Genomic DNA, 25,854 nt, shown 5'->3' with positions numbered 1-25,854 from the left:
TCTTTCCAATAGGCGTAACCCGTCTTAAGTTATAAAGAGTTAAATAATGAATTGTATTGTGGACTCTTGAAAAAGGAAGCGGAGGCTGCGACATAATCATTTCTATACAATCATTTCACACTAAGGAGCCTTTTCACGTTTTGATAAATTGACAAACAAATGTTTCAGATTCGCAAATTTTCGTCTAGTGATGATATTTATGAGGAAACAGTAATACTGAACGTTTACCATGCTCTAAAATAGCCATTATATGCATCTTTTGACGATGTAAAAAACTGAAAATTATAAAGCGTTGCAACGCAAAAGGATTGCATAATTTAGAGAGTTCTGTTGTTGGCGTTATATGCTGTGATACTACGAGGATTGCTTACATAATGTATACAATACATGTATAACTTATTGCGTGAGCACAGATGGCCGAGTTGTCTAAACGATATACTTTACTCCAGGGCTCAGTGATTCGAACCCAGTTGAGGATTACTTTTTTTCTTCCTTTATTTTTATGGTTGTTTATTATTCGAGCTTTTTAGAAGAAATGTTTACATTTAGATGAAATGTTTACATTTATCAATATAATGCAGTTAATGAAAAACTTTAATACATGAAAAACTTGTACAAAGGTCCCTTTAATTTCCGTTGATTTCGCTGGATGGCCGATCCACGAAGACATCGCAAATTAACCTACGTAAATTCCTCATGTATTTCCGAGTTCAGAAATAGACTAATTTACGTGTCCACAAAAGAGTCTTTTCTTTGATTAACCCATTCAAGCCTAGTAAACTCTCCCATCCTTCTAAATTGGATCAATTTATTTCCAAAATTAGGGATGTCTACCATATTTATTTCTATATTTAGAATATTTCATATAGAAATTCCTTTAAGCAAACAGCGCAGACCCAGATGAGACGCCGCATAATGCGGCGTCTCATCTGGGTCTACGCTGTTTGCAATGTCCTTTTTTCAGGACGCTAGGCATAAATGGGTTCACCGCGATTCATGCCGAATCTGAATGAAATTTGCTCTGTGAAAAGTGGGTTTAATGCATGTGCGTAAAGTGAAGCCCCATATTGGCCCGTGCAATTTGCCTAGGCTAATCAGGGACGGCACTTTCTGTCCGCTGTTATGATATTTTTCGTTTGAAGAAAGTCTTTTATTAACAAAGATCTAGTCTAGGCGGAAATTGTCGTTCATGATTAGCCTGTGCGGAATGCACAGGCTAATCTGGGAAGACACTTTACTCACATGTATTAAACAACCTTTTCATAGAGCACAGCTCAAATGATTTTACCGTATTCAAAGCTCACAAGTCAACGGATGCAAAGGTTATTTTTTTAATTGGAAATATGCCGGCTTGTATGTTCGCAAGAATTTGTATTGAGTCTGATAAATAAACCATTACAAGTAGGAGAATCGACCGACCGAGAAAAAAGAGCTTAAAACAAATTTAGATGGAAAATGACAATAACTGATCATATAAACTAATGGTTGAGTTATTTTTAGTATTTAGCGAGGGCATTATTTCAAATATTATATGACGAAACGTGTTTGAGAAGGAAAAGAACCAAACAATGCAATTATGAGATAATTAGTGTTTTTTGGCTTAAAAGCATGAAGATCTGTGTAAGATCCCCATCATGATATGAAAGTTGTAGAAAGGTTGCATTGTCGGCTAACGTAAATAGATTGCGGCGGTTATTTGTCCGTATATTTACACCACCGTCCACCCTATATATTTCGAATCGGAACATGTTACTGACAACCGGATCTTCCAAGCTGAATTATGGCTGCACTATCACGCCATTTCATATTTTTACAGAAATACAAATTGTGTTTGGTCTTTTAGTGTAGGGTCGGAGGTACTCAGAAGAACATTATCCAAACCTGTATTATGCAAACAAACAAGATTCACATGCGCTGAATTGAACCTGGGTCGCCTATGCAATAAGCATGTATGTAAACCACTCTTTTAAAAATATATAGTCAATGATATATGTTTTACTAGTCTCTTCTTTGTTATTCAAACAGACATATGTTATTAAACGTATCTTATATTTTTAAATGATGTGACGCACACATTTTAAACAATTTCAACAAATGCTCTAAATACCACTTGATCAGATATGTGCTATTATTTTTTATATTAATCTGAAACAGTTTAAAATATTTTTGTTATGCTGTGAACAAATCTCTTTAATTGGGGATAAATATAAAATAGTTCTTAAAGGTACGTACCGTTTCCAGCGGCCGGACATGCCTGTCCCTGTACTGAAAATGAAATGAATATATATTTTAGAAAATGTTTAAAAACATACGAAACGCGGAATATAATTTTTCTTCAATATTGTATAGACCGTCTGCAAATAATATACGTAGGCACGTATTTTTGATGATGATAATAAAAATGATAATGATATGGATCATGAGGACTGTGATGATAGCAAATATGGTGAAGACTTCGATGCTATTCATGATTATGATGAACATGTGGATGATGATAAGACGACGAAGAAGAAGAAGACGATGACGACGACGATGACGACGACGACGAAGATGACGACGATGACGAAGACGACGAAGATTACGATAACGACGACGACGATGACGTTGAAGACGATGACGATAATGAAGACGGTGACGACGATGACGACGATGACGACGATTACGACGATGATAATGATGATGATGATGAGGTGATAATGATGATGATGATGATGATGATGGTGGTGGTGGTGATGATGATGATGATGATGATGATGATGATGATGATGATGATGATGATGATGATGATGATGGTGGTGGTGGTGATGGTGGTGGTGGGGTGATGATGATGATGATGATGATGAGGAGGAGGAGGAGGAGAAGGAGGAGAAGGAGGATCCTCATGATGAGAAGGAGAATGAGGAGGAGAATCAGGAGGAGAATGAGGACATTGCTGATGACGTTGGTGTGTATCCTCGTGTGGAATGTAAGTAAGTAGGCAAATATCTTACACCCATTAGTGCTCTGAATATTTCGCATAAGTAGGCTACGGACATATTGAACTAATTAGACATCAATCACATTCAGCATCACTTACAGCAAACTTAAGACCTATATATAACAGCAATGCAACCAATCTTCAAACAAAAAAATCATTGAATCTTAACTTAAATCACCACGTTAAACACGTTTGCGTTTTTTAAACCTAAATGCACCTTAACGTGCACCGTGGAGAAAGACTGAAGAAGCCATATCCTGTAATTAAGAAGATATATCTTATTCGTTGAAACGAGACGAGCGAATGTAGTTGATAAACCATAACTGTCCATTCGGACTTCTCAAGCAAAATCTGTCGTGATACATATCAGTCAAAGTGGACCAGTCATGCAAAGTGCATCCAGTATATACATGTACATGTATTACACTCTTGTGTACGCAGTCTACATTCCATTCCAATAGACGCGTTTCTGAGAAAGTAGTCACATGAAATACACGTCCTGTTAGTCATACAGCCATATAATGGTATTGCTTGTACTGCTTTAGTTTCCCGTTTGAAAAAGTACTTGTAGGTCTATGCAATAAGGGCTGCCTTTTTACACCTTTACCTGTTGTTCCTAAAGACTGAATGAAGAGTCCTGAAGTAAAAACGCTTTAGCCTACTGAGCTAATCCGCCGAGTACACATTCATGACGTATTTTATACCTTATATAAGCAATCTTCGTAGTTTCACAAAACTTGACGACAAAAACAGAACTCTCCAAATTATTCAATCGTTTCGCGTTGCAACGCTTTATAATTTTTAGGTTTTAAAATCGTCAAAAGATGCATATAATGGCTATATTAGACCATGGTAAATGTTCAGTATTACTATTTCCTCACAAATATCATAACGAAAACGAAAATTTGCGAATCTGAAACAACTTTTTTCAATTTTGTCAATTTACCAAAGCGTGAAAAGATCCCTTTAAGGGAAGTACTTTATTGTCAAAATAAAATACCAATGCATCCTTGTAAACGAGTTATGATAAATACAATATCTTAAATATTTCAAGATTGTACCTACCACTAAACAACTATTTTGTTTTCGTTAACATAATTCTTATCGACCAAGTTTACGCCACGACCGACATGTTCACTCGTATTTGTTGTAGAACAAAATACCGATATATAATATTTTGTTTATGTGTCGTCGGAACGAATCGGAACAGATAAAGTGAGTAAATACGTCGTTTGTTCATGAATAAAATAAATTTTATAAGTTGGTGACATCATTTTACTTCTAGTGAGATTATTCTATAACTTGCAAATAAATATTGTTTGAATCGCCCTATAAATTACAATGTTCTTTAATAAACATTTATGTATTGAATACCCAAGCATAATTTACCACAAAAATACCACAAAACTCAAAAATATAACACTAGATCAAACAGATTGAATGATCAAAATGCTTTGATAATTTGCAAAACACTGTTTGGTCAACACAAAATTCATTTAATTGATTTCTCAAATAAGTATTTCTATTGAAAGCATTAAACTGTTTTTTATGTAAAGAAGTGTCCGAACACTTTGGTTTAAATACCATACATGACTGTCTAATGAGCTTTTGCAAGTAAAATAAGAAGAACCTATTATCGTATTTATAATATATTTAAAAAAAACAGAAGTGATACATACCTCCTTGAAGTGCAGCTAAACAAACCAACAGCAAACACACTATTTTAGGTTTCATTATGTTCATACACTATTAGATCAGGAACTCAATAGGAAGATCAACTTTTGAAACACATTCGTATGAAAAAAATATAACGAACAAGAAGTACAAATCGAACAGTTATTATAAAATGCCGGTTTTGTAATAATCGCACACTGATCGTCCCGTCGTTAAGTCTAATGAGAATAATTGTCCGAAATTATCTGAACTTAGGTCAGCGTACTAGCCTAGTAGATCGGACTAATGTCACCACCTCGGAGTACTGCCCACTGCAATTAAGACCTCTCGCGTCAGACGAAAAAAAGATCATGTAATGTATAACTGTCAATAAAAATTGACTCGCTGACATTTATGGTTCAAACGTGTCAAACGTCGAAACGTCGTTTCTTTAATAAGAAACGTATAAGCTTGACGAATGTCATATTGCGTTTGTAGGTGGGTATTGTTGATATAGCCATAAAACTTTAAAGGGTCCTTTAAAAGAGGCCGTTTGGTCATCGACACGCTTCCTAGTCATGTAGAGATGGTTATTTCAACCTAAATGACGTGAGCTGATGATTTGTTTTTAGGCTCTTGGCGGAGGCCACATATTATTTAGACACGAACAGCATTAACACGTACACACTTTATTTTTAGGTCGGACAATCACTCTTACGTTTGGTGCAGGTTTTAGTCATTGTTGTCTTTTCTCATTGGTTGGAGGTCTCTTTTATACGAAACTGATTGGATACATAAATCGTGACGGGAAATAAGTGCTTCGGCGGATCGATATTACCCCCATTGTGTAATTAATTTGCATTAAGGGGTTTATGTCAACAAAAAATGATAAAATATTGAAATAATCGTCGGTTAACCCAAAGTGTGTTGTCATTTCGTTGTTGTTGTTTTTTCTCACTTTGAACTGTATTTTTTTGAACATTTCAAGCACACACATTGATTGTTTCCCTTCATTCTGTTTTATTTCTAAGTAGTGGTTCTTGCAAACTGTTTGTCTACGCTATATGCTCAAACAATATTATAATGGGCTTCGAAATACGGCAACATGTTTAAATGTAGATTTGATACACACATATATCATAATTTGATGTTTCAACAGTATTTGTATTAAAAAGACTTTATGTCCTTTGGGTACACAACACGCTTCGACAAGTGTAATTTTTTAAGTTACCTATAAAAGGACATCATCAATCTCTGCTTTTTGTTTGTTTATATTAGCGTTAGTTTTTCCTTTGCTTTAAAGGGACTGTCCAATGGATTATGGTCTGAACAAAACATAAAATTATTGTTTTAGATATTAAAAACGATTATCGCCTTTGATTTAAGGATATAAAAACTCAAAGCAGACTAAAGGAAGTATAACACAAACCAACACATAAGCCCAAGCGGATGGGAATTCCATATTATATTTCAAAAACGCCGCTCGACGTTTTTGACCTAAAAATAAATGAAGCTGAAAATCAACTGACAAGTCACGTGGTACATGGTACTGTCATTTATTTTTGGCATAGAAATAACATTATTTCTAAAGAATGAGATTTAGATTGTTGAGCAAATAATTGATTTTCATTGAATATTTTTGATAAACCAATAAAATATACTTCATATTTAAAGCAATATTTTTATTGGAAAATCACTTTTCACAAATACGAATATGCGGTCGAAAACTGAAAGCCATCAGAATTCAAGATGGTTCGGACAAAAACAAGTGCTAGCGCTAAGACTAAAAAAAACATGAGATGCAAGGTACAGGCGTAATAAAAGGGAAAGGATAATAGACATTGGTATTCAGTGTGATCGATGAAGAAGAGTTAAAGAAGCTACTGGGATTGAAAAGGACGAGAAAATGATGGAAATATTGATCGATGCGTAAGTCTTCTTCATTTTCAGTTTGTGTTTCATAGCTACTTTTCTATAAATTCCCGTAATTATTTTGCTACATAATGAACACGATTTGACTAACACACACACAAATCCTTATAATTATAAAAGATTTGTTTTAGAAATGTACAATGCTTTTAAATTTCAGAACTACTTATGAACTAGAGAGCTTCAACAATCATCTTTTGATGTACGCTCCAAACCAAACCGAAATGCTTTCAGGTAAATAAAAAGTTAAATGTTTAAAAAAAAAACACTTGTTAAAGTGTTTCTCTTTTATTTTATGAACACATGCTCATTCATTGAACAAAGTTATATATGCTCTTTATTTTTGAGAATTTACATTTTATGGTGGACGAACCAGTTATCGAACACCTAAGAATTTACGTTAAATTACCTTAAAATTGAAACACTTAAAATGACAAAAGCATTTTGTTTTAACAAATGACTAACAGTTCAATCATTGAATGATTTATCTGTAAAGTTTTCCAGCAAACTACCTTCAAGAATTTATAACAATGATTCCCTGATTATTGTCACCTCTAGCAGACAAAACAAAATGGCGGCCGATGTAAACATGACCTATTACCCGACACTTCATAAATACTACTCCAGTATATACAAAGTCACATGACTATCACGTGACCCGGACTCGGCGAAAAAATCTGCGTCTGCTGCAATCAAAATTGCAAACGGAAATATGCTTTTTGGTGTGTAAATGCACGTTTTGATAAATGCATTCAAAAAGTAATAGCAAAAAACACACAAACGGTGTAAATAACAATAAATGCATTCCTTTAACCTGTTTTCGGCGCATTTGTTTCAAGCTAAGTAGGCAAGCAGCTCATGGACTTCATGTGCGACCATTTGTTTATCAATGTGACGTCATGCGCACTTTTGCGCATGTGCATACAGAACCAAAACAAAACGTCCGATAATAGGTGCTGTTCGATAACAGGTACTTACACGATAGTGTAAAAATGATGTACCCTTTGTGACAAGTCTCGTAATAAACTGCCTGAATGACTAAAATATGAATATATTTTTAGCTCGGCTGTTTTCGGAGAAAACCCGAGGTATTGTCATAGCCAGCTCGTCGTTGTTGTGTCGTCAGCCAGCTGCTCGTTGTCGTGTTGTCCGCCGGCGTCGTGCTAAAACTTTTACATTTTGCTCTACAATCAAAGTGCTTCCACCTTCAACTTTGAAACTTCATATAAGGATTCACCTTGATGAGTTCTACACGCCACACCCATTTTTCGGTCACTAGGTCAAAGGTCAATGTCCCTGTGACCTCTAAAAAAAAATTTTGACAAGCTTTCGAAGCCTAGCGTGGCACCCGTAACGCGGTGCTCTTGTTTCATTATGTGATTGTAAAATTATTTATGAACAGGATTTTTGTATTTGTTCACAGGATGTTTAAACAACTAGTAGTTAATCAAGAAATGAATTCTGATTATGAAAATGTCAAGTCATTGGTGTTGAATTAGTTCATATCTAGTGTAACATCATCAAAGTCATAAAGGCAGATTTTCACATGATGAGTTGCATGATATTTTCTGAGTTTCATTTCTAAAATTATTTTTTTTCAGCTATGCTGTTTATAGATGCAGAGTTTACCTGTGTCAGTTAGCAGCAATAGATTATTCAAAACACTTGAATCGTCCTGTTTTGTTTGACAAAGAAGGAAATGAGAGGTATTTATATTATTGTTTTCGCCCTGTATGTTGGTTTGTTTGTTTGTGTGTTTGTTTGCGTCAAACTTTAACATTTTGCCATAACTTTTGAAATATTGAAATAGTAACTTCATATTTGGCATGCATGTGTATCTCATGGAGCTGCACATTTTGAGTGGTGAAAGGTCAAGGTCAAGATAATCCTTCAAGGTCAAAGGTAAAAAAAAACAAATTCAAGAGAAGTAATAAGCTTTAAAGAGTTCATCTGAACCTACCAAATGATAAAATAAAATAAATCAAAGTGGCGCAGTAGGGGAGATAGTGTTTCTGACAACCACATTTCCTGTTTTTATTAAATGTTTAATTGTAAGGATCAATTTACAGATTTATGTTTACTTATTGAAAGTTTTTATTATTAACAGATAAATTGAATTTACAAACATGATGTATTTAAGCTCAAATTTGACACATTCATGTGATATGAATAATAAGTATACATTTTGCAAACAATGCTCCTGTCATAAAAGAACTACTGTAGCATAGTATGCACTGAATCAGTAAATTTATATTATGGCATATATATTGTCTATAGATCTTTATTCTTTTGTTTTGTTTTAGCAATTGTCATTTCATTTTTTCAAACATCATGTCAGTTATAAAACAATCTTTCAGGAGAAAAAAAGTGTACTCAAAAGCTGCTTGTAATTGGAGCTCAAGGCCTGTGAAAAAAACATACATAACCGGTTTGATCACTGAAGTTATAAATGAATTCACCATAGGCAAGAAAAGAATAAGTGGCAAATGTGAACAGCTGCCTGAAGACCCCAAAAGAATTAGGTCAACTATAGCCCCCGTCACCCCTCCACCTACATCAATACTTAGAGATCAGCATGTTTCTAGATTGAGAAAAGCGAAAAAATGAATTGTTGCCCAAGACGTGTTTGATATTCATTTGAAGTTGACGCAGAAGTTATCTTTGTTAGATAACTGTTAAGTTTCACATCTTTAGTGTTAATATAATTTTAGAAGTGTTTTGAAAATGTACAATCTTACATTATGTTATAAATAATGAATGCTCTTGGTTGTACAATGCAATTAAATTTTTTAGGAAGTTTTAATATTGAATTTAGCATAAACTATATTTTTTTTGTTATATTATGGCGATTTTTATCAATACATTTTTTTGCTCCCCCAAAATTTATTTTGGGAGGCATATAGTCGCCGCTTCGTCTGTCCGTCCATGTGTCCGTCTGTGCACAATTGTTGTCCAGGCTATTTCTCAAAAAGTAATGACTGGAATTCAATGATTCTTTATGGGAAGCTTCACTACCAAGAGGAGATGTGCATATTATCAGCCTGTTCTCTTCAGATGATTTTTCACAGAGTTATGGCCCTTTGAAATTTTCCATTGTACATATAGGGCAATTCTTGTCCGGGCTATTTCTCAGCAACTAATGACTGGAATTCAATGAAACTTTATGGGAAGCTTCACTACCAAGAGGAGATGTGCAATTTATCAGCCAGTTCTCGTCGGATGATTTTTCACAGAGTTATGGCCCTTTGAAATTTTCCACTGTACATATAGTGCAATGCTTGTCCGAGCTATTTCTCAGCAACTTATTACAGTAATTCAATGAAACTTGATGGGAAGCTTCACTACCAACAGGAGATGTGCATATTATCAGCCGGTTCTGGTCGGATGATTTTTCACAGAGTTATGGCCTTTTGAAATTTTCTATAAACTGTACATATAGTGCAATTCTTGTCCGGGCTATTTCTCCCCAACTTCTGACCGGAATTCAATGAAGCTTTAATCCATCCATCGTATAATTTTGTCCAAAGTTATGCCCCTTAAGACGATTCCTTTTATCTGAATATATAGTGCAATATTGTGACAAAAAAAAACTTTTGGGGAGCATCACCAGTCTACACCGGTTTCTTGTTACACATGTAAAGAAAACAATTTTTCTTACAAAATGTTTAGTTTTTTGTTTGATTATCGATATGTGTTTTGCATTGTCTTCTGTATTACCTGTATTTAATAAACCATTGTAGTCAATGTCTCTAAGCCTCTTATAATTGACCTCGAGAGTAGTTTCCTCTTATTATCGATACTATGAATGTGATAGTGTATCCAGATATGCCTCAGTGTTCTATTTACACATCAACATTTAATACTTTTTAATGGCCATACTCTGACATTTGAAATGCAAATCACCTAAATAATTAAATGCCAGCATTATACACTCGAACCAACTTCAATGAGTTCTCAACTCCTGTCACATTTCTATGTGCATGTATTGAGTTCGATCCATTTTCTGACACCAGATGAATATGATACAAAATTTGTAAAAAAAAATCAAACTTCAATGCATGGATCAAGTTCATATCACACTGAATAAAATACCTCAATTGTATATCAATTTAATAGATAGGAAAAACTCGGCTGAGCTAAAATGTAGACGGTCTGCACAGGTTACTACATAAAGAAAGCACACAATATACAAAACATGGTTGAACAATAATAAGATACTATTTTTTTAAATTTCAACAGCAACTTGTTGCTTTTTTATTGATTTCAAAATGTTTATTCATGCATTAGCATATGTCATGTTTGAAATGTATTTTAAGAAACCTAATCTAACAAAATATCAAGTGTGAAACAAAATGACTCAAAATAAAAATAAACAAGGGCTGTTTGTAAAACATGCATGCCCCTCATATGGGCTGTCAGTTGTAGTGGCAGCCATTGTGTGAATACGTTTTTTGTCACTGTGACCTTGACCTTTGACCTAGTGACCTGAAAATCAATAGGGGTCATCTGCGAGTCGTGATCAATGAATCTATGAAGTTTCATGATCCTAGGCGTAAGCTTTCTTGAGTTATCATCCGGAAACTATTTTACTGTGTCGAGTAACCTTGACCTTGGACCTAGTGACCTGAAAATCAATAGGGGTCATCTGCGAGTCATGATCAATGTACCTATGAAGTTTCATGATCCTAGGCGTTCTTGAGTTATCATCCGGAAACCATTTTTCTGTGCGAGTCACCGTAACCTTGACCTTTGACCTAGTGACCTAAAAATCAATAGGGGTCATCTGCCAGTCATGATCAATGTACCTATGAAGTTTCATAATCCTAAGCATAAGCGTTCTTGAGTTATAATCCGGAAACCATTCGGTGGACGGACGGACCGACCGACTGACATGAGCGAACAACATACCTCCTCTTCTTCGAAGGTGCGCATAATAAAAAAATCAAAATGCAAACTTAAAATTGAATAAAAGCAAAAGATATAAAAAATAAAAACAGGTAATACACTATGGACTGTTTTTTATGAACGGTCTTTTCAAGCAAACGTTACCATTTTTGAACTCATCCAAAATATCCTCGAGACCAATCTTTTGACAAATTTCATTTAGATTGGGCAATAAATGTGGCCTGTACGGCTGTAGAGTGTTAACAAGGCAAATGTAGACGCCGCACGACGGACAAAAGGCGATCACAAAAGCTCACCATGAGCACATTGTGTTCAGGTGAGCTAAAAAGTGTAAAAATCAAACTATTAAGTTCAAACAAGAAAATAAAATAAATATACAAGAAATGAATTTTGATATTCAATTAGTTTATTTACATAGTATTCTTAAGAAATATGTCATTGCTTCTTTTATTTCTTTCATCTTACAATCCAGAGTACTCGTGGCATTTCATTCAAATGACACCAAAGTAAGCATACAAATGTAAAAACTGCTGTGCAAGTTTTGATAATAAACTAGCACATTTCATACAAATTGGTATTTCAAAACAAAATGCATAGAACTGAAAAATCCAAATGATTAAGCATAACTCAAATGATTTGCATAAATATAAATGTTTCAAAAAAGGAGCCAGAACAAAAATAATCAAAACTAAGAAAAGTTCTTTGTCTGATAAATGAAAAAGAATAGCAACAAGGGCTGTTTGTAAAACATGCATGCCCACCATATAGGCTGTCAGTTGTAGTGGCAGCCATTGTGTGAATACGTTTTTTGTCACTGTGACCTTGACCTTTGACATAGTGACCTGAAAATTAATAGGGGTCATCTGTCAGTCATGATCAAGGTACCTATGAAGTTTCCTGATCCTAGGCCTAATTATTCTTGAGTTATCAGGAAACCATTTGACTATTTCGAGTCACTGTGACCTTGACCTAGTGACCTGAAAATCAAAAGGGGTCATCTGCCAGTCATTATCAATGTAGCTATGAAGTTTCATGGCCAAAAGGAGTAAGCATTCTAGAGTTATCAGCTGGAAACCATTTTATTGTTTTGAGTCACTGTGACCTTGACCTTTGACTTTGTGACCGGAAAATCTAAAGGGGTCATCTGCCAGTCGTGATCAATGTACCTATGAAGTTTCAAGATCCTAGGCGTAAGCATTCTTGAGTTATCATCCGGAAACCGCTTTACTGTTTCGAGTCACTGACCTTTGACCTAGTGACCTGAAAATCAATAGGGGTTATTTGCCAGTCATGATCAATGTACCTATGAAGTTTCATGATCCTAGGCCTAAGCGTTCTTAAGTTATCCCGAAACCATCTGGTGGACGGACCGACATGTGCAAAGCTATATGCCCCCTCTTCTTCGAAGGGGGGCATAAATATGCAAAATTATTAGAACACTGGGCCTTCACCTGGTACGAAGCCTGTATACTGGCCTTAAGGACTAGGAAAATTCTCCCTTATTAATTTAACACAACATGCTGGGACAGTTATTCTGTCTCCAGCAGTCAGTTTCCCATGCATTAAGATGGTAAATTGTCTGTATGCAGCATGTCTGAAAGATTTATTGACATCTTCTAGTGTCTCTGCATAAAAGGAAAACACATCTTGTTGATACTTCTGCTGACTGTAGAGGGTCATCCTATCCAGCACCGATAGAGTCATCTCCTACAAAGAAATTGTAACAGATTTTACATAAACTTCTTGCAAATGTAACTCCAATCAGCAGTCAGTGAGACAGCACACTAGATTATATGAGCCTTGTTCTGAGAAAACTGGACATAATGCATGTGCGTAAAGTGTCGTCCCAGATTAGCCTGTGCAGTCCACACAGGCTCATTAGGGGCAACACCTTCCGCTTTTATGACATTTTTCGTTAAAATGTCTCTTCTAAGCAAAAATCCCATTTAGGCGGAAAGTGTCGTCCCTGATTAGCCTGTACAGACTGCACAGGCTAAGCTGGGACGACACTTTACGCACATGCATTATGCCCAGTTTTCTAAGGACGCGACTCATATAAAGGGGTGGAAAGGTGTTGATGGTATCAATGCAATGGATCAATGGAGTACAAAATATTGAAATGGTATGCAAACTTAACAATTTTTAAGCAAAAAAAAGAGTTATCCTTTCTTTACTCATGCAAAAACATAAATTGTATTGAATAAAATAGCAAGATGACAAACAACTACACAATGTCTTAGAACTTAGCATCTTTGTTGGCATTAGCTGATATTCATTTTAATAAGCCAATAATGATTCAGTAAATGATTTTCCCACATGACAAAATTGCCTTTATAGCAGGATTAATTTTTAAGATGGGATATTTTATAGGTTTGCATGGTAAAACATTATTGACCCATTTCTTAGTCCTTGTTATAACACAATATGACGCTGCAAAGCTTAAGATATTCAGTTACAGAAACACATAATACATGAATCTTACTCACAGGTCTGTGACTTGAGCATAATTCTGGGACCATCCCACAGCAAACTCGATCTTCCACTCTCTCGTATTGTGGGCATCTGTGACAAGAGCACCACTCCGGACTGGACACGAGGGTCTTGGTCCTTTTTCTCTTTCCTTTTTGATAAAATTCTAGCAATATCTATTATGAAACTCGGTTGGTTCTCACAAACCTCTTTCAAAAATTCTTTCCTTTCGGTGTCTTAAGACTTGCAATTATTTCCTGAAAGTACACAGTTAAACTCAATACCAAATTCAAGAATCAGTATCACACAGAAGTAATCAATTAACCCTAAACATTAACTGATCTTGAGAGATTGGATATTAATAACTAGTTCATAACTGTCACTGAAATTCAATTATAAAATCCTCAGGGTAAAAATATGACCACATGAAATAAACTTATGATTATTTCAGAATTTACCCTCAATTAAGTATTGACTTGATATCAAGATTTAAAAAAACAGCACTAAATGATATTTAAGCAAATTCTAGTGAGTCGGTGCAAAAAAGGTTTGTTTTTGACAATGTTTAAATAAAAACCTACATTGTCACAGAAAATTTTAGGGAAGTGAACACAACAATAACTTGCAGTTTTTTGTGTGAAAAAATAAGTCTCCCTCGCAAAGTTCTTCATGAGCAAAATGGCCAGTTTTCTATTAGAGTCTCAAACAAACTAGGTGTAAGGAGCAGAATTTATGGTGAACAAATAACTATTTGGCATATAACATTATTGGAAATGAGTTTAGTGATACTGAAATTATACTTAATACAGTGCAACCTTTCCAAAGTGGCCCTTACTTGAGGGCAAGAACGGGGGAGACATAATGATCAAAAAATTGTTTAATTATGTATTGTTATTATTCCAATCTACATGCATGCTTATTAATCTGTTATAAGCTTTAAACTAGAATTCTTCTGTCTATATTTTCAACAAACATGAAAAACAAACCTTAGATTTTCGTTCTTGTTCTTTTCTATACATGTATTTAAGAATTCTTTCTTGTTATTCATGGTCATAACAGCGCCTTTTCACTTTCTTACTTCCTCTTTTCCTTCCCTTTCGTTTGGTTCTTAAATCATCCTAAAAAGATTTAATATGACATGTTTGAAAAAAATACATGATTATATTTCAATTAGCATGTCCAAACATATACAAAGATGTAAGGTATGCATTTTAGGTATGTTGTTGTTTCACGTTTATCTTACGAGTAACTTCATAATGATATCATATGGGCTGCATAGAATGTGTTCTCATATAATACTGTAAATGAATGAACGGACAAACGAAAGAGCGAAAACAATGAAAGATGCATTTTAAACAGCACTGACACTTATAACAATGCATGCACTGACTTTTTAGGATTTAAAACAGCCAAACCAATCTATTGATTATTCGAGAAGAAACATTTTCAGTACTATGCATATATGTTTCTCTAAAACACAGAGAGTTAACAGTAAAATTATGATTTTATAAATAATTGTAATTCAAATAATTTAAGTTACCTCTCTCTCACTGAGTGGTTCTCCTTCAGACTCATCAGTACTTGAAGGAACAAAAGCCAGTACAGATTCCTAAATATAAATAATGCACAACATCCAGGAGAGTTACATATTGCAATGCAACAAATATAAATAGCCAAGTAATAAGATATAAATAAATAACACCTCATCAGAAAAAGATGTAGAAGTTTGGACTTCCAACTTTATCAGCTAGTGAAAGTTTGTTACATGTTGTATTTCCAAGAAAACCTTATAAGGATATGAAGTATAATTAGTGCAAATATTCTGCTGTGATCATTTATAAAAGTGTTATGTTGAAATAAACAAAAATCTAATCTAAGCACCCACATGTTTTAGTTCCAGGTGAATCACTTAAAAGATGAGGTTAACTGTTAGAATGATAAGTATAAAACATAACTTACAAACTGCACTTATAATCAAATAAAAGCAAGTCTTACATCGTCAGACGTGCTATGGCGTTCCAGTGTCCCCTTAGTTATTGTTGCTAATGTATCAACTTTCTGGATCTTTCTGGCAGGACGTTTTCCTTAACTCTTCGGTAGACTTGAATCCTGAGTGTAACAAATAAAACATCATGCATTTGATAAAAACCAAGTAATGCAGAAAATCTAATAAATAATAGCAAAAAGAGTAACCCTAAAATGACAAAATCATGATGTCAATGTCATGACCTAATCACATGAGTTATAGTGCATTTCTTGATTTACTACATATTATTTGCAACCACAGCCTACATCCACAGATTTCGGACCTAAATATTGTGAAGAAAAGCAAAAAGTCCTACTATTCTAAGCCAAGGTCACAGTTCAACTCTCAGGCCTTTACAATAATAGTTCTAACTTGTAAATCATAATGGGTTATAGTCAAACCTGCATTTATCAACACAGAGCGGACAAGGGTGATATTATTATTTCTTCTTAGTTCGGCTGGTCACAAATAGATATACATAATTCACTATACCCCTCTGGTTGACCAGGTGGGAGAATTTGTCGAATAACTGGCACATAATTAAAATGTGTACACACAAGAGTAGCTGAAATAATTCGCGTTCAGAATAAATCTGAACGCTGAAACTCCGGTCTGCAAAAATCATAACGAAAAATAAATACAATACTATTATATCAATATGCTTAAAATTGCAAAATAACATTACCAACTCATAAAGTTTTAGTTAATTAGTCCATTTTTACCTCAAATAGCGTCGATTTGAAGTTAAAAGGCATAATTTGTTTCAGTTAAACTTCTGCTTAAATCGCAATAAGTTACAATCACTGACCTCTCGCCATGTTATGAAATATTTAAATATCAACCAATCAGAAGAAGGCATTACGGTGTAATAGGCTGCGTTATCTTCTTCTTCTTCTTCTTCAAAGTCTTGACGATCCTAGTGGATCAACCGAGTTGTAGCACCCGTCAGGCTCTTTAGTTATCAGTAAATTCCCAGCACTATTCCCAGAACAAGAACTCTTTGAAATTGTATTAAGCGGACGCGCGGATGCAGCACCTTTCGACAACTCAAAAATTTTAAAGCGTTTCGTATGCAATGTAAAAAATAGACGCCGACATTGAAAATCAATTTTGTGAAGTCTCTGGCATTCTACTTTGGAAAGTTTGTGCTTTTTGTAAAGAACAGTACAATCAATGAGAGCAGTTACTTTTTGATCTTGTGTGTACGATTGCCACAGACATGGGAAGGATTTTTCGATCTCACTTTCTATGTCACGGAGGATAGGATCTCGTACCGCGGACAAGCCAGAACATTCAAGGACCATGTGTTGAAGTGTCTCAGGAGACTTGTAGCACACTCTGCATGTGTCATCTACCTTGTTTTTACTAAAGGATGCCCGGTCACTCTGCAAAATGTACTTGCCACACATAAACTTGAGTTTGAGTAATTGCCGGTTCGCATCGTATGTAGAGACCGCCTGTTGTTGTAGAAGAGGGTGTGGTTTTCTTGGCTTAACCATGTTCATGTTAAGATTTTGCAAAGTTTTCATTGTTTTTGATTCAGCAATTGTCTGTTGTAACCATATATTATCTATTGTCCTGTTAACTGTTCTCTTCCAGTGTTCCTTCTCTGTTGGAGACTCGAGCAAATCTTCTGGATCGCCAAGTTCATATAGCCAGAATAACTTACGGATGTCTACAAACCAACTAGCGCTCTTGTTGCTCTTTATAGTCAACTGTCTAACAGCTATACGACGTTCCACTGCACTTTCACTTTGTAGACACACATTGTTATACATGATTAAAGCTCTCTTGTGTATTTGGATTTTTACTAGAAGGAGACCACTTATTGAGTAGATTGCAATGTCAGGTGTACTACTAGGTAACACAAGTAGTTGCTTTAGTATTCGTTTTTGAAAAATTTCGAGCTTATCAATTTGTGTCTTTTTAGGTAAAATAATTTCTAGTCCATATAACAGAATGGGAATGATATGCATTTTCAAAATATGTAGAATTGATGGGACGTCCAAACCACCAGCACCATAGAAACCTGACGACATAAAGCTATATACTGTTCTTCGTGCTTTTTGAATATTGTTATCAACATTTTGTTCCGCTGTAGAGCTGATAGTGTGAGAACGTTTCAAACCTAGATGAGTACAGATATCAGCGTTTGTAATTTTATTTCCATATATTTCAAAATCTTCTTCAACTATTTCTTTTCTAGAACTTGTAACCACTTTGAGAGCCTCCGTCTTTTTAGGCTGTAAAATATATCTTTCGTAGTTGGCAAATGTTTCGGCCATGCTTATAAGAACTGATGTTTCTCCTGGTTTTTTAGAATTCAATGTAACATCATCTGCACATGCACTAGTGTTGCACCTAACATCACCTATAACACATCCTTCTTCCGCCATCTCTAAACGTTTCAGCAGAGGGTTGATGTAAATTTTGTATAGGTCAGTACTGGTGATCCCTCCTTGTCTCACACCCTGAAGAACCTCAAAGGGGTCTGATCTTGAATTTGCCCATTTCACAACACTAGTCGACTGCATATGAATACTTTTAAAAATTGTCCAATGTCTATCATTAACGCCAGAGTGGTATAACCTGCGTAGTAGGTGATGATGATCCACAACATCGAAAGCGGCTTTTGCGTCAAGGAAAACAAGGTCAATGTCCTCTCCCTTATCTTTATACTCGCGGGAAACCTCTTCAACTATCAACGCTGCGTGAAGTGGTGAGGTTTTGGCAGTGAACCCCCGTTGGAAAGCACTCTGGTCTTTTTCAAGAGTTGGAACGAGTCGTATTTTCAGAACCATTTCAAGAATCTTTTCTATGACAGGTAGCACAGTAATTCCTCGGAAGTTACAAGCGTCGTTCCTGGAACCCTTATTTTTGTATATCGGTGTTAAAATACCAATTTTTATACACTCAGGCACATATCCAGATAACATGATAGAATTCAAAAGTTTCAAAATCACATTTTGTAGAATAGGGCCACCATTTATTACACATTCAATAGATAACCCATGGTAGTCAGGTGCTTTCCCGCGGTTTATTCCCCGTATTGCCCTTTGAAGTTCCTCAGGAGTAATTGGCTGTACTTCTGTTTCAAAAACCATATCACTGATGTGGTTACACTCTTTGATTACTGTTTTGTGATATTCATTGTCAAAATTTGGGTTTTCTGAATGTTCCGCTAGCGCTTTGAAATGCTTCTTGAAACCATCAGCTACCTTGTCGACTCCTGTGAAAGATTCACCATCTACATTTAAGTATTCAATGAAACAATTCTTGTTCTTTCTATTTTTATTGATAAGTTTATGAAATGTCTTAGGATCTTGGACTCTAGAGTTCAAAATTTTGTCACGGTCTTGCATTGTTCTTCTGGCTTGCTCACAGCGGATTGAACTACGAAAGAGTCTTTTTGTGGTTTTGACGTTAGAGAGTAACTGACTATTTGGATCTTGCGGTTTGCCTTCGGTAGCCCATTTCTTATACGCTTCACGCTTGTCTCGAAGAGCGATTCCAATGTCTTGCGTCCAGACTTTTAGTTTAGGTTTGGAGTTCATATGTTTTATTTCAGTTGAATGCAGATTCATAGTGTCTTTCATAACAGACATAATGTTCTGAGCAAAAACTTCAATATTCTGATTTTCTTTAAGTTCATTTGGTTTAAGCATTAATAAACCTTTTCTCATGTCTTCTGCAAATGATTCCTGATTGATTTTGTCCCATGTAACTTTAAACTTTTGTACAGATTTTTGAACTTTGTTTTTCAAAAGAATTAGTTTATTAACTTTAACCGATATTTGAACTGGGTGGTGATCAGATACATTAGAGTCGAGTTGGTTCAACACAATTTTTCCCATGGACTTACTGTTTGCATTTCTGAGTTTCACAAGAAAGTAATCTAGTTCACTTACTTCCCTGCCAAGAGAGTTTATGAAAGTTTTTCCACTGCAGTCATATTTTAAATTCAGTTCGTCTATCATATGTTTGATGTAAACTGTTCGTTTTAGAACTGGGCCGTTCACCGACAGATCAACGTTCAGGTCACCTCCTATAATGATGTCATGCGAGTTATGATATTGAAGAATTATTTCTCTTAAGATGTCAACACATTCTAGAAATTCTGTTTTAGTTTCAAGTCCACCTGTCGTTGGGAGATATGCAGCTACTATCAGATATTTTGTATGTTCTAACGCTAGCTCCAAACACTGGAGTCTCTCATTTCCGTCGGGTAGCTCTGTTATGAGGTGATTAATTTCTTTCCTCCATAACACTGCTACGCCAGCGTGGCCCCTGTTACGTTGTCCAGGAGGTACTGGATTGTAGAGATCACTGCATTTTCCTGCTGAGCAGATATTACTTCCTATTTCATTCAAGAGATAAAGTTCATATTCATAAAGCCATGTTTCAGATAACAATACGAGTTGAGCAGTTTTAAATAGTTCATTGATGCATGTAACACTAGTTTTAACATTCTTGCAGTTGTATGCGACCATATTTATAGTGTCTGAGTTAGTTTCTTTGTTTTGTGCTATCTTCTTTGGTTGAAATCCTGGCGCTCGGCTAAAAAATGATTCTTGTCTATTGATTGCCCTTTTGTTAGGTTAATCGTTTGGCTTACAATAGGTTTGTTTGCATTGGACAGTTCAGCAGGTTGGTTATCAGGTTGTTCACTTTTGTCAGTATTAGATGGTTCGATAGTTTCAATATCAGGGCCAGTGTTACTAGATTTAAGCTTTAAGTCCTGTTGAATAACTTTATCGACTTTTACAGTTTTTGTTTGTGGTTCAGTTATTATATTGCAGTAGTTGCTAATGTTATGCTTAACTGTCTTGGACAGTGTTAGACTTGAATTACTCTTGTTACTGTTTGTGTTATACTGAGTGTTGCTTGGAGGTTTGTACGAACGAGACTTTAGTATAGGTCGTCCCTGCATCACAGCGTGGAGCTGGTTCCTTGGAAATGCCACGAATCCTTCAGGGAGAATAACGTCACCTTCAACCTTCGTCACACTGCCTGTTGACTGAGGCACACCAGTATGAGTTCGCCCATCTTTTTGATTTGTAGTGTTAGCATTTTTCATAACATTGGAGTATACTGTATTTTCATTCAATTTTTGGTTTGGAATAGTTTCTTGAGCAGTATGCTGTTTCTCAATGCTTGTGGTAGTTGGTTGTGTTTGTGTACTAGATTTATTAGCGGTGTTACTTGATGCAAGCCATTGTGAACCAAAGCTTTCCAATTCTTGACTCACTTTTTTTAGAACTAGACTTGTCACTTGACTGTGAATTGAAGCTGCAAGCTCATTGTTTTCGGATGTACCATTCGACTGTGTTGGGTGGTTCGAATATTTAGCAGTTTTCTCAAGGGATTCAACTTTGTTTTCCAAGAACTCAATTTTATTCAATAGAGTTTTAATTGTCCTTTCTTGTTCTTCACATTTAGCTTCATGTTTTTTAATATATATGTCAGTTTTTGGCTTATGCTTGTATGCTTCTGATAGTTCTTTATCTTTTAACTTTAAATCATTTTGCAATTTCTTTATCTCTTTGTCTTTTTCATTCAAACCTTTTAGTAGAGCTCGTTTTTCGTCTTGGATAGCAATCACATCTGTGTCTGTACTAACCAGCTGGTTCCCCTGTAACTGCAGGTTGCTATCGCCAGACTGCTCTCCTGCCAGATTTAGCTGCTGATTTTCCCCTACACATGCCAAGCAGGAAGCTGTAATATTGTCAGTGTTAAACACAACACAATCATGATGACAAATACCTTGACAAGTTTCACAGACAATTTGATCCTGTTGTATTTTCTTACAACAGATATAGCATTGTTCAGTGTAAAGAACAGGTTCAGTGTTAATCTCTTCCTCGGTAAGAATGGCAAATGCATTTGAAACGGGTATATTTGGTAGAGCAGGAATGTTTAACGTAGAACGGTTTGCCGTTATTTTTACAGGTAGAGTCCTTGTATTATCATGCTTGGCACACAATGTACATGTGTATGGAGCATCTTCAGGTTGGTTTTTAACAAGTTCAAGTTCAGTGTCGTTCAAATTCAAGCATCCATAATGTATCCAATGAGATTCATTCTTATGATTTACTGTACATTCAACACCAGTTTTTAGAGTTCTATTACACTTGAAACATTTAACCTCAGGTTCATCACTATTGGTAGGTTTACTTTCAGTACTCTTCGCCCTAGTATTCATTGTGTTTTTTGAAGAAATAGAAGTTTTTGCCTTACTTGATTGTTCAGTTGCTATTGTAGAGTTGAGCAGTGCACTCTGGATACTTTCTGCCAACAGTTGATTCACACTGTCTAGGTTTACAGGTTGTCCATTCACAGTAGCATGCCTTACAATGTTCTGTATCGCTGAAAGGTGCTGCCCTACAAACAACTGTGTATTCTGTCCATTTACCATGAATTTACTTGTAGTTGCATAAATGTTAATAGTGTAGAATTTATATTTTATGGCATATGAAACTGAACTATTTTTCTGATCGACTGTCGATTGGATAACTGTATCATCTTTGACTGATGTATCATTTTTATAGAAATACAGAGCAGCTTCCTTAAGCAGTTCGAAGGTAGCCAGATCAGCGACGATTACAACATTGCCGTTCTTAATTTCGAAGTCCAAATGTTTTGTACGTCTAGCTGCAGATAGTTTTTTTGCTAGACTCTTATCCATTCGGAGCTGATATTCGGTTACCTTTTGTACTCGTACGGTCCGACTTCCAGAGGAGCCGGGTACTTCAGGTCCCTTACCAATCGCGAACCCTTGCTGTGCCCATCTTGTCCGTTGGACTGCCATGCCATCCATACCATTCCCAACCATTGTACCAATTAATACTTTGACCAAGTAACTCTTAATGCAAAGAGCTAGACAGATATTATAGTAAAATCAGTATAAAATAAATCGACGATTTAAAACTTAAAAAGATTGTTTGTTAAAAGTATCAACGCTCGTATGATCGATAGGTGCTGCATAAACAAACGCGCTCGTAATGCAAATGTTATTTTTATATTTATTTGTTTTCACTCGTGAAAAACAAGATGTCGGATTTTCAAATTTGTCCTTTCCAACTACAATTACACTTCTTACACAAACCGTATCTGGGTTTTACCTACACAAATGACTAAAAATCAGTCATATAAAATGTGTGTGTGACAATAAATTGTCTTAAAGTTCAGTTAAAATAAACAATTTGTAAAAAATCTTCTCTAAAATTCTCATCCGTTACACTTGTTTACATCGAGACGTCATCAACATAATTCCTATCGATTAAAATCTACCTGCCATATACAGCGGGCACAGCGATTGGAATTGAAAATGTGAGTAGTGTGTTGATTTAAATTGGTCAGGCGTGCAAAATTGAAAGAGTCATTACATAATTCTTACGGAACATTATTGAGAAATGAATTATCTACACAGGTATGTAAATATTATTGCAATCCGTTGATATTAACTGTCTGATATCGGGGCTTGAATGTTGCGCACCAAATTCCTTGTGCATCAATATAGACAAAGAAGGAAAACTCTCGCTATTAAAAAGATAGAGTGGACTATTGACGCCAAGAGTCTGCCAAAGCAAAAATCATCAAAAGACTATTAGGCGGCAATTTATATTGACTACACACAAGAGCATTAAAATAAACTTACTGAATCTGTGTCCTGAGAATACAACAACATTCTCTTAGATGGCTGTCTCACGCGTTTACTTCTTCTCATCTCTCCCTCTGTTTTGGCCTAAATAAAAAAACATAAAAAATACACTGACTTATTTGTGCTTTAGGATCTGGGTACGAATTTACTGTGGAAGAATCCACTGGCTTCTATTAGCAAAATTTAAAAGTTAATGAAAAAAGTACATTGCAAAATAAACTACACAAAATTCAAAAGTCAAAACGAGAAAATCATAAAATCAAAATACGTTAAATTGATTCTCATTTTCATGCATTGGAGTCGTCTACTATCGTCTAATTTGTAAACCAGCGACATTTAGCGTCGAATTGCAAGGTAAACACCAACACTCCGCTAACATTCAACGGCAGATAAACTCATCTTGTTGAATTAAATAAAATAAGATCGGAATCTTAATATATTATATTTTATTGAATCAAAAAACCATATTTTCTTACTGGTGCGCTCATTGTAGATTTCGAAGCCTCCGCCATTCGTATTCGTATTCGTATTCCTTGTCTTAACAGCCCTTATGGGCCAACCGTGACAAGCACGTCAAAGCGTTAGTGTAAAGTTTGTGACACCGATGAGACCTTCCTTCTTATATTAGACTATATAAGAATGCACCGCGGATGTAGCCTTGTTTTTAATGACGTTTATTATTTGTAAGTGTCTATTTCTTTCAGTATGTAGAGTAAATAAAAGTCTTCTACAATGGAACTCAACACTCTGAAGCCTCAGGGTCTCTGTTTTTGTTAATTTACCCCTGTGTCTTAAACCAGAACAGTCTATAATTGTGTGTACTTTCTCGTCTGTGTTGAATGAGTCCCATGTATTTGGCATCAGTCTCTCGATTTCAAAGCGGATGTTGGCTATAATGGGTTTACGTATTTCTGACATCAATGAACAGTTCAGAATAAAATGGCTTAGCGTTTCTGGAGCTTCGTTACACAGAGGACAGGTTGGATCGACGCTATTTTGGTTGAACGACGCTCGATTACTTTGGAGTATGTAGGTGCTATCATGAATTTCAGCTTCACTAATAGTCTGTTTGCATCGTAAGATGAACTTGAGGGTAGTTGAAGTAGTGGGTGTGGTTTTCCTGGAGTTACTGCTTTAAAATTTAGGTTTTTAAGACTTTTCATGTGTTGTGCTTGATCTAGAAAGTTGTTATACCACCATAAACTCACCGATTTACTAACTGTTCTTTTCCATTGTTCTTTCTTTACAGGTGTTTTCAGTAGGTCTTCAGCTTCACCAAGTTCATACCACCAGAAAAGACGCCTCAATTCAATGAACCAGCTATTACTTTTTCCGGTCTTAACTGTCAATTGTCTCTCTGCCAACCTTCGTTCTACAGCATTTTTATTTTGGTGACATACATTATTAAAGAGTACTAATGCTTTTTTATGGATTTGCGCTTCTACGGGTAATAGTCCACTTAACACGTATACAGCAATATCAGAGGTATTTGTAGGTAGCATAAATAGTTGTTTCAAGAGTCTCTTTTGAAAAAGTTCAAGTCTGTCCATTAAAGTTTTACGCGGCAGAATAATCTCCAAACCATAGTCCAACACTGGTGATACAAAGGTTTTAAAAACATGTAAAGTAGTAGGAATGTCGAGTCCCCCTGCACCGTGCAGTCCAGCTGACATAAAGCTATATGCTGTGCTTCTTGCTTTCTGGATATTATGGTCAACGTTGGTTTCCGCTGTTGAGTTAACGGTTTCAGATCTTTTAAGGCCTAGATGAGTGCTGGTTTCTGAGTTTGTGATCTGTTTACCACAGATTTCAAAATATTCATGTGTTTTTGATTTACAGTTATTTGGATATACTTTTAAGGCTTCTGTTTTATTTGGTTGAAGTAGGTATCTCTCACAATTGGCGAAATCTTCGGCCATACTTATCAGAGTTGCTGTTTCCTTACTTTTCGTAGAGTTTATAGTCACATCGTCCGCGCAAGCACTTGCATTACAGCGTATATCACCAATACAACATCCGCTGTCTGTGAGTTCCATACGTTTCAGCAAAGGATTGATATACACTTTGTACATATCTGTGCTGAGAATACCTCCTTGGCGCACTCCTTGTAGTACACAAAATGGATCAGAGCGTATCCCTGCACACTTCACAACGCTAGTCGCTTCTGAGTGAATACTCTCTATAATTGACCAGATTTTATCTTTTACTCCTGAGTGGTATATTCGACGAAGTAGG

At 35.6% G+C, this 25,854-nt stretch overlaps 2 long non-coding RNA genes across 2 annotated transcripts; one reads left to right on the top strand and one right to left on the bottom strand.

Moving 5' to 3' along the window:
- The first annotated feature begins 6,374 nt into the window (after window positions 1-6,374).
- LOC127851637 (uncharacterized) lies at window positions 6,375-10,307 on the top strand. The gene is made up of 4 exons (XR_008035862.1): window positions 6,375-6,559; window positions 6,720-6,793; window positions 8,161-8,265; window positions 8,917-10,307. It is a non-coding gene; the product is annotated as an uncharacterized LOC127851637 (long non-coding RNA).
- Window positions 10,308-10,769: 462 nt separating this feature from the next.
- Window positions 10,770-24,132, bottom strand: LOC127851636 (uncharacterized). The gene is made up of 7 exons (XR_008035861.1): window positions 24,096-24,132; window positions 23,617-23,703; window positions 15,929-16,042; window positions 15,474-15,542; window positions 14,920-15,051; window positions 13,951-14,190; window positions 10,770-13,171 (listed from the first exon to the last, which is right to left on the bottom strand). It is a non-coding gene; the product is annotated as an uncharacterized LOC127851636 (long non-coding RNA).
- Between the last annotated feature and the right edge of the window lie 1,722 nt (window positions 24,133-25,854).

The sequence above is a fragment of the Dreissena polymorpha genome, chromosome 11 (assembly GCF_020536995.1).
Source record: "Dreissena polymorpha isolate Duluth1 chromosome 11, UMN_Dpol_1.0, whole genome shotgun sequence".
Taxonomy (NCBI): domain Eukaryota; kingdom Metazoa; phylum Mollusca; class Bivalvia; order Myida; family Dreissenidae; genus Dreissena; species Dreissena polymorpha.
Note: the sequence above shows the minus strand (reverse complement) of the source record. Positions and strands in the feature narration are given on the sequence as shown.